Source organism: Protopterus annectens, chromosome 13.part0, assembly GCF_019279795.1.
Source record: "Protopterus annectens isolate FY-2018-M chromosome 13.part0, PAN1.0, whole genome shotgun sequence".
NCBI lineage: Eukaryota > Metazoa > Chordata > Ceratodontiformes > Protopteridae > Protopterus > Protopterus annectens.
The window spans coordinates 323,691,199-323,703,966 of record NC_056747.1 but is presented as its reverse complement, the minus strand read 5'-3'; the positions used below and the strand labels follow the sequence as shown (position 1 = coordinate 323,703,966).

The 12,768-nt window shown below is 35.6% G+C and overlaps 1 protein-coding gene across 4 annotated transcripts in view; it reads right to left on the bottom strand.

Annotated features, from left to right (window-relative positions):
* The window catches only part of MEF2B (myocyte enhancer factor 2B), a 786,689-nt gene that overhangs the window by 173,405 nt on the left and 600,516 nt on the right, over positions 1-12,768 (bottom strand). The gene's annotated exons all lie outside the window — the stretch shown is intronic.

The following is a 12,768-nucleotide window of genomic DNA, read 5'->3' as shown; positions in this document are numbered from 1 at the left end:
TACTTTATTAAACTACAGTATCATTACTTTTGATATTGCTTGGAGTGTACTTTGTCCATTGCTTTTCTTGTTTTTTCTCAGTTCGTCTATTCCTTTTGCCATGTAAATCCATGACAATAGGTCATTATATTTTGTAGCAAATGGTAGTTCTACAGTTGGCTTAGACTTATGAATGATATATGTTTTGCATGTTTCATAAATGCTCACAAATTGTCTAATACAGATATAGATTTTGGGTACATATTGTGTTTACTAGCCAGCAGTCAATAATAACTAAACCTATGGGGTTAATACTGATCCCAAGCCAGATATGACAGCCCATAAGGGAAACAGGCAACCATCTGAAATGTCAGGCCCTGCTAGCGTGAGTACTGAAACACATTGACTGCATGGCTGAAAAAAAAAAAAAACAGATTTACATATACCAAGTCCAAGATGGCCATTTTCCTGAATATTCCCTTTTCTCTGAGGTATGTTGATCTCAGAGTGTACATATAAGTTGGGGGGTTGTAGAGGGCTTGCCACACCCCTGCAAAAATAATTTTAGAGGAGGACAGGGATGCTTGAGATTCAGTCTTCTCCTATAGTTTTGCTATTTGTGGCATGTCTGCATTGGACATTTTGAGTATTGACATTTCAGTAGGGAGCCAGGGAAATGTCCTGAAGTGGTAATCCTAAAAGCATTCCAATAATTGGTGACTCCATTGTTTGTGAAACAAATGAATACCTCACTGAACTTTGCAAGGGGTCTGCTACTGTCCCATACCTGCCAAGTGCCAGAATTAGGAGAATCTTAGTTTTGGTTCTATGGCATAGGGGGATGAAGCCATGACTATGATGTAGATGACATAAGATCTAGGAACTGGAGAACCATACAGGGAGAGTCAGTAGGCAGCATTACTGATCCTGGGAGGAGGTCCAACCTGTGGTAATATCACCATCTACTTGAGTGCAGGTGCTTGGAAAGCAGAGTATGAGCTGGAGATATGCACCTAGCATGAAGTTGCACTTCCTTGGAGGTTTTTGCTCACATCTTTTTTAGAGTGAGATTTATTTGGTTGTTAGTAGACCTGGGTGGTTTGAGATCAGCACACTTGGAGAAAAAGCAATACAGACATTGCATTTCAAGTAAATGATAGCTATTTTTCAAAGCTGCAGTCACCTCAGACTGAAACGATAACGTTTAGGCAGTATGGGGGGGGGGGTTCTTGTCCTCACAATGGGATACAGAGGGGCTTGCTCCCCTTCAAAAATGTGCAAGGGGCTTGCCTCTTTCAACAATACACACAGCTTGAATATGTGCATTCTGAAAAACTATGTACTTCAGTTGTAATTTACAATCTTCTCTGACTGGCTAGTAGAGTACAATATCATATGTAGTGGTGGATTTAGCAGAAATTAGATTGTTTTGCAGTTTTTACTGTTAACTTCATTTGGCCTCTTCTGTGAGGCAATCTTTTGTCCAATGAAATGTGTTTTGACAAACAGTGCACTCAGATTGCTTGTCAAAGTGGTGGGGGGACTAGAACCAAGCAAAGGTTCCCTTAGGTGGTACCTTTTCTCTAGGCAATGAAAAAAGCTGCATCCTGATTTACTTGAGGTCCTCTTGCTGCTGTTATGACCTTATTTTCTCAGTACAAGTATGCCTAACTACAGATTTCACTAAAGGAAAGTGAGATCATAACATGCAATAAGAGATATTTCTCCTGGATATCTACACAAGTACTTTTCAGCAGCTGAAAGGCTAATATTGCACCCGAAGTGTAGTGCCAGACTTTTGCAAATCAGTATACCTTTGCTAATACTCAAAAATATTACCCAATGGAGGAAAAGTGCTGTCTGTGCTAATACTTTTAAATAATGCATGTATCTCATAGGCTTATTCTTTTTTCCTATATGAGCATGTCAAGTATTTAAATTAGTTTATCCATACGTCTTGGTTCAGTTCTTCCGCAAGTATTTCCAAAGTTGTGTCTATAGATCTGCCTAAAAGTTAAAAATGAACTGCAAGAGTTTGTATTGTCAGTTAGTAATACATCAACAAACGTCTCATTTTTCCAGGTTTCATAAGACCTTTCCTCATCGAAGGCACGTTATAATTAGAAACCTTTCTCTGCTGCTACTTTTTCTACAGCTGCACAGCAGGAAAGAGCTACATAATGTAGAATTACTGTTGATGGCAGAAGCCCCTAGTACATGATTCTGTCAGTAAACTCCAGGCTTCAAGAACCAATCTAGCATACCTATCAAACTTTTAACACAAAAACATCTGGGCAAAGCCTAAATAATGGGGGCAAAGACCCCAAATCATCTACAGATTTTGAATATTGCTCTTATATGCTTGGAAATTTGCTAGAATAACAGATTTTGCATTAATATGCGCATTCTGAAAGATATGAATCCTGAAACCTCAGATTTATAACATTTATTCAGTGACTCAAATGATTTGCAAGAAAACCACAAATTGTATGAGGAGCAGACCAAAAACGTGAGGCAAAAAATGTACATTCTACAAAAAATTTGACAGTTGTAAGGGATGCAAGCTAGAAAAAACTGAAAATGTCTCCAAGAGCAAAAACATGCCCTTGTATTCTAGATATCCACTGGCTCTGAGAGTGAGAAGGAAAAATATACTAAAGGGCTAAGCACACAAAAAGTATGCAGTTAGAAATAACTTGTCCTAAATATTAAGTTGATGGATAGATATACAGATAGATAAACAGACATACAGGTAAATGCATAAGTAAATAAATAATGGAAGCCGCAGCACATTTTTTCACATTTTAAAATGCTTTGTTATCTAGGAGAGAGGTCATTGTGCCAAAGTGTTACTTCTCCTTGAAATGCGAACAATAATATTTAACTTCTGCATTAGCTATAAAGGGGTTAGGAAAGGATGCACAATGAGGTGTGAATTGTACCATAACTAAAATGTCACTACTTAAACTATACGTAGGTAAAACAATGGAAGCACTCCACGGCTGGCACACCAAAGATAATTTATTAAATATACGAAACAAACAAACTGGTTAGCGCTTTCACGTCACAACAACGTTTCTTCAGACCTCAAATAACACATGCCCATACTATGTTTATATACAAAATTAATTAATTCGTCCAATACAGAGGGACTAATCATTAATATTTCAAGGTATGAATTAACTGAAGCTGAGAGCTCTCTTTTAAATAAAGGCTTATCTTTTATACCATCCAAACAAGCTGATGTGACCGATGTTATAGTGGATGTAAAATTATTTACAAGAAATTTGAATTTGAAACTTTTACTAGGAAATAGTGATAATGACACTAATCCTTGTGATAATGTTTTTAAAAAACAATCTACATTTATACCACAGCCAAATCCCATAGTAGAAGCTTTTGAAAAAATATGTGAAAGTGAGCTGATTGAATATTATGCTAAAAATGAAAGGTTAGAATACTATAATTTGAACAATGGTGAAAATGAAGCAATAAAGGATTTACAGTTAAATAATGATATCATTATCAGACAAGCTGACAAGGGTGGCTCTGTGGTGATAATGGACAAATGTATGTACACAATGAAAATGGAAGAGCTGTTAGGTGAAACTGTTGCATATGAATGTTTAAATAACATATCTTTAAACAGAGTGATTAGGAACATACAAGAGATGCTATATGACATGCTACTTTGTAATATGATTGATAATGATTTATACATCTATTTCCTAGTTAAAGAACCATTAATACCTACATATAGAGGGCTACCAAAAGTACACAAAAATTTATATGACCCCCCCCTTTAAAACCAATAGTTTCTGGAAAAGGATGGGCAACAGAACCTCTCTCAATTTATTTAGAAAAACAGCTGAAACCAATGCTAACTGATATCACATCTATTATAAGGGATACTGAAGAATTCCTTTATAGCTATGCAGATTATATAGATGGAAATAGCAATATTGAAAGAGATATATTGGTAACACTAGATGTGACCTCTCTTTTTACTTGTATCCCTAATAGTACAGGCATTGAATATGTCAGATTACTACTAATACAAAGGAATGTTCCAAGAGACTTGGTAATGAGATATATGATGTTGCTAGAAATAGTTCTAGAAAATAATGTTTTCACATATAATGGAAGATACTACTTACAAAAAAAGGGTACAGCGATGGGAACACCAGTAGCCAACTCATATGCAAATCTAGTGATGGCATACTGGGAAGAGACATATATACAAAGGAATAACCCATATATAGAGAGAGTATAAAATTTTATAAGCGTTTTGTAGACGATGTTTTTCTTATATGGGATGACACAATAGAGAGGCTAAATGAATTTGTGACATACATTAATGGAACAACAGATTTTTTAAGATTCCAACACACATTTTCAAGTGAATGCATAGATTTTTTAGATGTACGCATCATGAAAAAAGGAGAAAAGATAGATACAGATTTGTATAGAAAGGAATACTGGAGGAACAATTTGTTACATCAAGACAGCATGCATCCTAGACATATATTCTCCAACATAGTTAAAAATCAATCATTACGGATTTCTAAGTTGGTGACAGACGGAACTAGACATGATGAACAACAGGATACACTAAAAAAGAATTTTATAGAGAGAGGCTATGATATGATTGATACTGAGAAAGTCTTCTCAGAAAATAGCCAATCCAGAAAAAACAGAGGAAAGCCATATTTATATAGGCATGACAGTAGAGAAAGAAAGAAAGGAAACAAAATAAAAAACACTACACAAACTAGATTGATTATACCTTATACTAATAGAAATAATAAAATAAGAGAAATAATAAATAGAAACTGGCAGATGCTGATGGTAGATGACAAAATAAAAGAAATAGCAGGTGATAGACCCAATATTACATATAAGAACATGAAATCTTTAAAAAGGCTACTATGTTATGAAGAAAGCAACAACAATAATAAAAAAAAAATTTTACACTCAAAAAGGAAAGGGACATTTGCATGCAGGCACTGCAATCAATGCAATTATATGTTGAATGGTAATGAGTTCATCCATCCAGACAATGGTAAAATAATTGTCTTTGATAAGTATGCTGATTGTAAGTCTAGGGACCTTATATATTTAGCGGAATGTCAATGTTGTATGTCATTCTATATAGGGAAAACAAACAGAACCCTTAGAGAAAGAGTTAGGGAACACATTTACGCCATAAATAAAGAAAATGAGAATAATGCGTTAGCGAAACATGTTATTATGGAAGGAACCAGACATAACTTCGAGTTTATGGCATTGGAGTTGATAATGAAAACAGATAGATTGGGTAATATTAAGAATTATACAGAAGAGAGAGAAAATAAATGGATCATAAAATTACAGGCCAACAAAGGACATGGTTTGAACGATAAGATATCGCTGAAACCATTCCTTTTGGCCAGACCATATAAGCATTGATTTTGCTTCATGTTATATGGTGAGCATAACATCTCAAATGTATAAGAAATATAAATACAATATTACAACCATTGAATATTACAACAATCAACTCCATTATTTATGTGGCAGATATTTCTCATATATAACCCTCTTGGTTGTTTTAGTTTTTGCTTTCAGTTTTTATTCTTATCTTTATATATACAACATTTGTATTGATTGATGATCAGTGACCTGACATGGAATGATTTTGTTACTATTTTTGCCCAGTTTCTTTACACCTAGGGCCCAAAAGCATGCAATACTCCTACACAGATACACAACACGTTCTAGATAAACATTTCCAGATACATACAAACACCATCATTCAAATGCACAACATGCACACATACACACACATACATACTTTTTATATATACACACTACATTTATATATATATATATATATATATATATATATATATATTTTTTTTTTTAACGTATATATAAACATAAATTATTCATTTTATATCTATGACTTAAGCACTTTATTAATTTATTGACTTACAAGTTATATTATATTACATATTTATGCTTATTCAAGATATATATTATATATTTTAAAGGTTATTATTGATTAAGAAATATATTTATAGTTTTAATTTTTACATATTCACATTGACGTACATACATATATATACCTACAAGATTTCATGTTTTATATATAATTCAGTTACATGTAAATAAATATTCTTAGGGTTTTTAATAATATGTGACAAGAATTTTATTGTTTTTAGATTATTTTGAAGTGAATAGAATAAATGTTTAATTATTTTTATATAGATTGCTTGCACTTTAAATAGTATAATCATTAAGAATTGCTAATGGGATAATGAGCATTAATTTTGTATATAAACGTAGTATGGGCATGTGTTATTTGAGGTCTGAAGAAACGTTGTTGGAACGTGAAAGCGCTAACCAGTTTGTTTGTTTTGTATATTTAATAAATTATCTTTGGTGTGCCAGCCGTGGAGTGCTTCCATTGTTTTAACTACTTAAACTATAGTTCCTTGTTGGTTCCAAAATGTGAGATACTGACAAAATACACTAGATTCCTTGTAAGCCATTATAACCACAATCTATTATGTAGAATGCTTTCTAAACTGGCAGCTTCTGAGGTCTTTAGATTAGGTTATGGCTGAAAATGGATACTTAAAAAAGTTAACCTATAATGCTGAAAATAAATAAATGTATTAGTTTCAGAGGCATCACTAGTGAGGGGAAAAGTGGACATTCAGAATGTATTTGCCAAAGTACTTTATGTTTGGTTCAGTTCTTTACTAGTTTTCAGAAATGAATGCTAAAAATGCATTTTTGGTCAAGACTGAAGCAATGTTAATAATTAGCTGTAGCAGGCTGCTTGTAACATTTGTAGCAAGTGATTTGCTGCAGTTTAAACTACCGAAACAACATTTTTGGTTCTCTTGAGGACTTTTGCTGGGGGGAGGGTCATGCATCAGAATGAGGAATGGTTCTGGGTGCCAGAAAGGTTACTGTCCTTGGTTTGGTTTGTACTCCGATAATGCTGGTGTTGATTGATCTTAGTTTCTGGCAGACCTTGTTCATTTCTTTTTAATTTTTCTTGTCTATTATGTTTCATTGGTGCTGAGAAAAGTAGAGTTTCAAGGACTAAGGAGCTGAATGGGGTATTTTGTGTGTGTGTGTGTGTGTGTGTGTGTGTGTGTGTGTGTGTGTGTGTGTGTGTGTAATTATCTTCAAGTGTGAACATACCTCTCACCTGTACAGATTTTTGCTGAGTGTCTAGATTTTTGCCTCATATTTTTGGTCCATTTTTCATAAAATTCTGTTTTCTGGCAAATTAGTGGCAGATCATTAAAGGGTGAAGTTAGAAAATTACAGACATTTGAGTTTCAGACTTCATACCCTTCAGAAAACTCATTCAAAGTTTTTAAGAGCAATATTTAAAAAATTAGTTTTATTGTCCCTATTTTTGGATCTTTGTCCTATTTTTATATATGGCTTTGTCCAGATGTCAAGAAGTTGACAGGTATGAGTGTGAAGAAACTAAATGTCATGCCTTCAGGTAACATTTGCATGACATAAGTACTATGTGTCTCCCAGAAAAAAAAAACTCACTTCAATGAAAAGGCATTCATAAAGCAACCTCAGTGCTATTAAAGAAATCCGAACTGATCACAGACCTTCAGCCTCCTGTTTATTGACATCATTATACATCTAATGGTACAGAAAATCCCTGCAATTTAATTGACTGGTACATTTAAGCATAAAAGCATACTTATACAGTAAATATGTGATATTTCACCAAGACTAGATAGAATTCAGATACTGCTAAAACTTTGTAATTCTTTAAATATACATTACCTGTTTTTTACTTACTAAAGTAAAAGTACTATAGTAACAAATTCAAATAAAGGCATTTCCAAAGTTGTGCCTCATTCTGAAAGTAAAAGGGTGATGCCTTCTCTATATTAAAAGCACATCTGCATTTTGGAGTAGTTTGAATATTGAAGTCTGGAGTTCATTAAGTAGGCCCTGAAGTAAATCTGCCCTCATTGCAAGTGTTTTCATTGTTTTTTAACTTCTGACTATGCATATGTAACAGGTGGTAGGTAGGTAGGAACCTTAAACCAAGTTAATTCATGAAGTACATAGCTGAAATCAAATTTTATGGGAACTTAAACTGCTATATATTTTAATATAATAGTAAATCCTATATTTTGGAAGGAGGCTGCACCCTCCCCCAGTATGGGGCCTTTGACACCCCTATGTCTGCTTATCTAAACATACTAAGTCTGACGTCAGGATACATCAGGGTAAACGAGGAAGATTAGCTTTTCTAGAAAACAAAGTATTCTGTCTCCAAGGAAATGTGACTTCGTGGTTAGTACATTTAGTTAGTGGCGGTGTAGGGGGGCCCGGGCCTTTTCCTGGATGGTGCAGCTCCTCTGTAAACATTCTAAAACTAGTCTACGCGTTTTTTTTAATTTATTTTATAGTTACACTACAGTTTAGTATTGCAATTCAAGTTTGTACTTTCAATTAACAAGAAAATCAAATACATAATTCTCAGTGATCTGTTATGCACTCACAAATATATCTGTGAGGACAAATATGGTATATCAGAGTAAATCTAAAGTCATTTTCCTACCTACACTTTGAAAATGTTTGAGATAGTTTTACGGTAGCCCTATACTGTACATGTTTCACTACCTCATTTAGGACATGCTGAATTTGACAGAAGAATTCTATTTCAATAACTCATACACAGACTTTCTGGCTCCATTTCCAACACTATTTGTCACCTACTGCTTTTCAGACACTTTTAATCTCTGCTCAAGAGACACAGAAATGTATTGCTCAAAACCTAATTAACTTTGAGAATACTTGCTTTTTTCTCTAAAATTATAGACCAGCCACCATTACATCTAACCACTACATGCAAACCTTTGTCTGTATTATATGTATACCCTCAGTAACAATGGATACACTGACAACATCACACAAATCTTTATATTATACAGGTAACCTTATTAACAGTGGACACACTGACCACAGAACATGAACTTTTGGCTGTAATATACAGGTAATCTCAATAGCAGTAGACACACTGACCAGAGCACATGAACCTTTGATTGTATTATACAGGCAACCTCAATAAAAGTGGGAAATGTGCACACAAAAGCACACTCTAGACATATAGTCTCTCTCACACACACACACACACACACACACACACACACACACACACACACACACACACACACACACATATATCAAAACTCGATCTAAATGTCTTGATTTTCCAAAGATGTCTTTTGATTCATCATTCTGATGTAGAGTCTTATTTTACATCACACAGCATAAGATACTATTTACAATTCTGACATGCTTGGCTTAAGGGTTAAGGTGTTTACCTCACAGATACATGGTACAAGGTTTGATTCTCACATTGGGAAGCATAGCTAGACTTAAAAATGCCCCCCCCCCAATTGGGCCATTAGCCTAGTAATCACCCATGAACCTATTAAATGAGTGGCTATAACATCTCAGTGCAGACTCCAGGTAAGAACGTCAGAATTAACAAGGTGCAGGCATAAATTCCTTTCAGGATATATTTAAGAGCTTTAAGGTCTCAATTTTTTGCTTCACTTTCACCTCTACTACTGAATTTATGTACTGCCTTCTCACTACTGACCCATCTTCTCAATCTTTCTTCTTCCTGGTTGGAGATTATTCAACATGACCCTTCATCATATGGGTCTGCTCTCACCAGGGGAGAAAGCCTTCTGGCTCCTGGTAAGGATTTTGCCACACTGTGGCATGACAACTGAGGGCAGGCACAGACATCACATAAGTGACTTTGTGTTTTGTACACCCCAAAACTCCTAAGTGAATACACTTGGAACAATATCAAAATACTGTATCACACCCCTTTGCAGGTATTTTTTAATTCATTTTTCATTTATGTAAATCCACAAGGTATAAATACTTTTCTTCATGTGTGACTTGAAAATGACAGGATCAAAGGGATTTCAAAGCAAGTAAGTGGAGAGACAACTTGTGCCTTGCCAAGATCCATTCTCATGAAATACCACCTGTCTCTACAATGGCAAAACAAGTCAGGCAGGGAATGAATTTGTGGATGCCAGTCCAATCATCGATTTTCATCTTGACGGATGTGTGGATGTCACTCTGTTTTACAATGAAAGGCAATTTTTTCCAGCAATGGGACCAGCAATGTAGCTTGGAGAGGGGTAAAGGAGGTGGCTGCTCTGGGTACAAGGCCTTTGGGGGTATGATCTGCAGATGCTGATGATGCAGTACCACAGATGAAGCACTTCAGCCGTGATGACTAATGCAATATCTGAATGCTGATTCTGTATTTGTAATCACAGCTACTGCATTTTCTAGGTGATATTTTAACTGTAGAAACCACGTGTTACCTTTGAAGTGGTTTTCTACAGTCACCAAGCATACAAGCTTTTTTTTTTTTTGGTCCTCAATGCTGGGGGACCTTTTTTTCTTTGAACCTCAACTCTTGGGGAAGGCTCCAGATGAAGGAACTACACAAGGGTGCCACATAAGCTAACTATGGCCCTGGATGGAGTACATGTTGTGTATGTGTTCCTCCAGCATGTTTTACTTATATACTGATGGAGATTTAAATCCTTTGAGAATTGGTGCAGCTTTTTGTTTTATGGAGATACAAGAGATCAAGGAGGGTTGGTTCCTTATTGGCACAGAACAGAAGACAAGGAACTCTGTGTAGGAGTCTGTAAAAGAATGAACCCGAAGGGGCCACTGCACTCTGTAATTGGCCTTATCAGAGCTGAGTACAGCAGAACAATAACTTCTTCTAACTTGGACGAGATGCCTTTAGATAGCACTTGTACTGGACAGAAGGATTCCTGACCACTGATGCTACATGGTGGTCAAACGAAAGGGAACTGTTGTCAAGATCTCATTCACTCTGGAGTGGGATACTGGCTATAATGTAAGTTTAGGAGCAGAAGTTTTACTACATGGGGCAATATTGCATTTTTTTTCCATTTAATGTATGCCCTTTTTCAGTACACAACTGGTTTGTGAAGCTTAGCCCTTGTTATACAGATACAGTAATAAGTGTTGATTAGATAACTATATGCAGCTTACAGTAATCGGCAAACTTAGTTAGTCAAAAGTGTAGGTTTATGGTTTGGAGGTTGGAGGAGCACATGCTAAAAAAGGAGGGGACCCTGTACTGTGCTATGACATATAGCTCTAGTTACTTTCTTACTCTTTGAGGAAAAAGCTGCCACCTGAACTATGTGGGCTTCATTTTCCAGCCAGTTTGGTATCTACTTTATCACATAAGACTTTGCATTTAGGTCTCTTCCTGTGTTTAAAATACAAGAATGGGGTATGGTGTCAAATGCATTGCTTAGAGCCAGCTGTGTGGACCAAATGGCCACTCTCCGCTACCTCTTTGACCTTCTCAAAGAAGTTTAATAAATTAAGTAGTCAGGACCTCCCCTTCACTAAACCAAACTTCTTTGTATGTAGTTGCATGAGTTTTTTTGTTTTTGTAGCTAATGAAGTCTAACATAAAGCATTCCATGGCTTTGGAAATTAGGTTAGTTAGGATGATGAGTCTATAATTCCCAGGGTTTGTGGTGGAGTCCCCTTTATGAAGGGGCATCACAACAGCCATTCTCCATACTTCAGGGATGTACTAAGTTTAAGCCAAGCAAGGTCTGGAGGATTTCCACAAGGACATTCTTGGGGTTATTTCTTAGGCATCCAAGTAAGTTTTCTAGACTCAGTTTGGCAGCATAGTTAGGACATGTTCCTTGATGATCTTAGTGGGTAGAAGGGACCGAAGAATTTCTAGAAATTTGATGATTATTTCTGATGTAAAGATGGCATTACATTTATATGAAAGCATATTAGCTCTGTCTTTAGGTCAGAGAGGGTTATGACATTTTGGATTAGTTCAGAATGCGGTTGTATGCCATTTCTTAATTTTTTGATGTAATGAAAGAAGACTTTATAATTATTCTTGACTTCAGATACTAGTTTCAGTTTGTGTTTTGTTTTGATCTTCCTGGTCATTACATTACTCTTTGTTTTTCTTTTTAGCGGAACTTTTAATTTGAGTAGATAGTTTGTTATAGGACTTCAGTTTTTTTATAAAACTTATTTACTCTGGTGGATCACCATTGATGATTTGTTTTGAAATTTCTCACTATACTTGGTTCTAGCAGGGACTGGAAGAGGTCTGCACATGTTTGTAAGTGGGAGTATAACTCTGTTGTATAGGTAGGAGTTGAGGCCACATGGGAACTGCTGAGGTTACAAATAAGTTTGAAGAGCTCATCATACAATGTGAATAGCTTCGTCCACTTAAAGTACTTACATTTAGAACTGTTTCCCTCAGGAGTGTTTGAAACTTTAAAGAAATGGTCATTGTGGTTGGAAGATTGTCTGGTTAAGTGACTTACTTGGAATCATACAGTTTGCAAGTGCAATTGAGAGAAATAATCAGATTTAGGATTATTGGGAAGCTCATGGCTTATACTGCTCATTTTCTGGTGTACTGTAAGGTCACTTAAAATTGCACCCTAGTGGACACCAGAGTGCCTAACACACCCATGCTAGTGAAAGGAGAGTTGGATTATAGGACTTCCATTCTCTTCCCTCTGGATTACTTTCTGATGTCTCATTTACTAAATAAATATGAACTAACATCACCAGAGTTAAACACATTCTTTCTTGGTGTTCCATCAGAGCTCACTGGGAACATTTAAGTGCAATTACAGGAAAATACATACTGTGTCCTAAACTGATGTTACTGGGGGAATT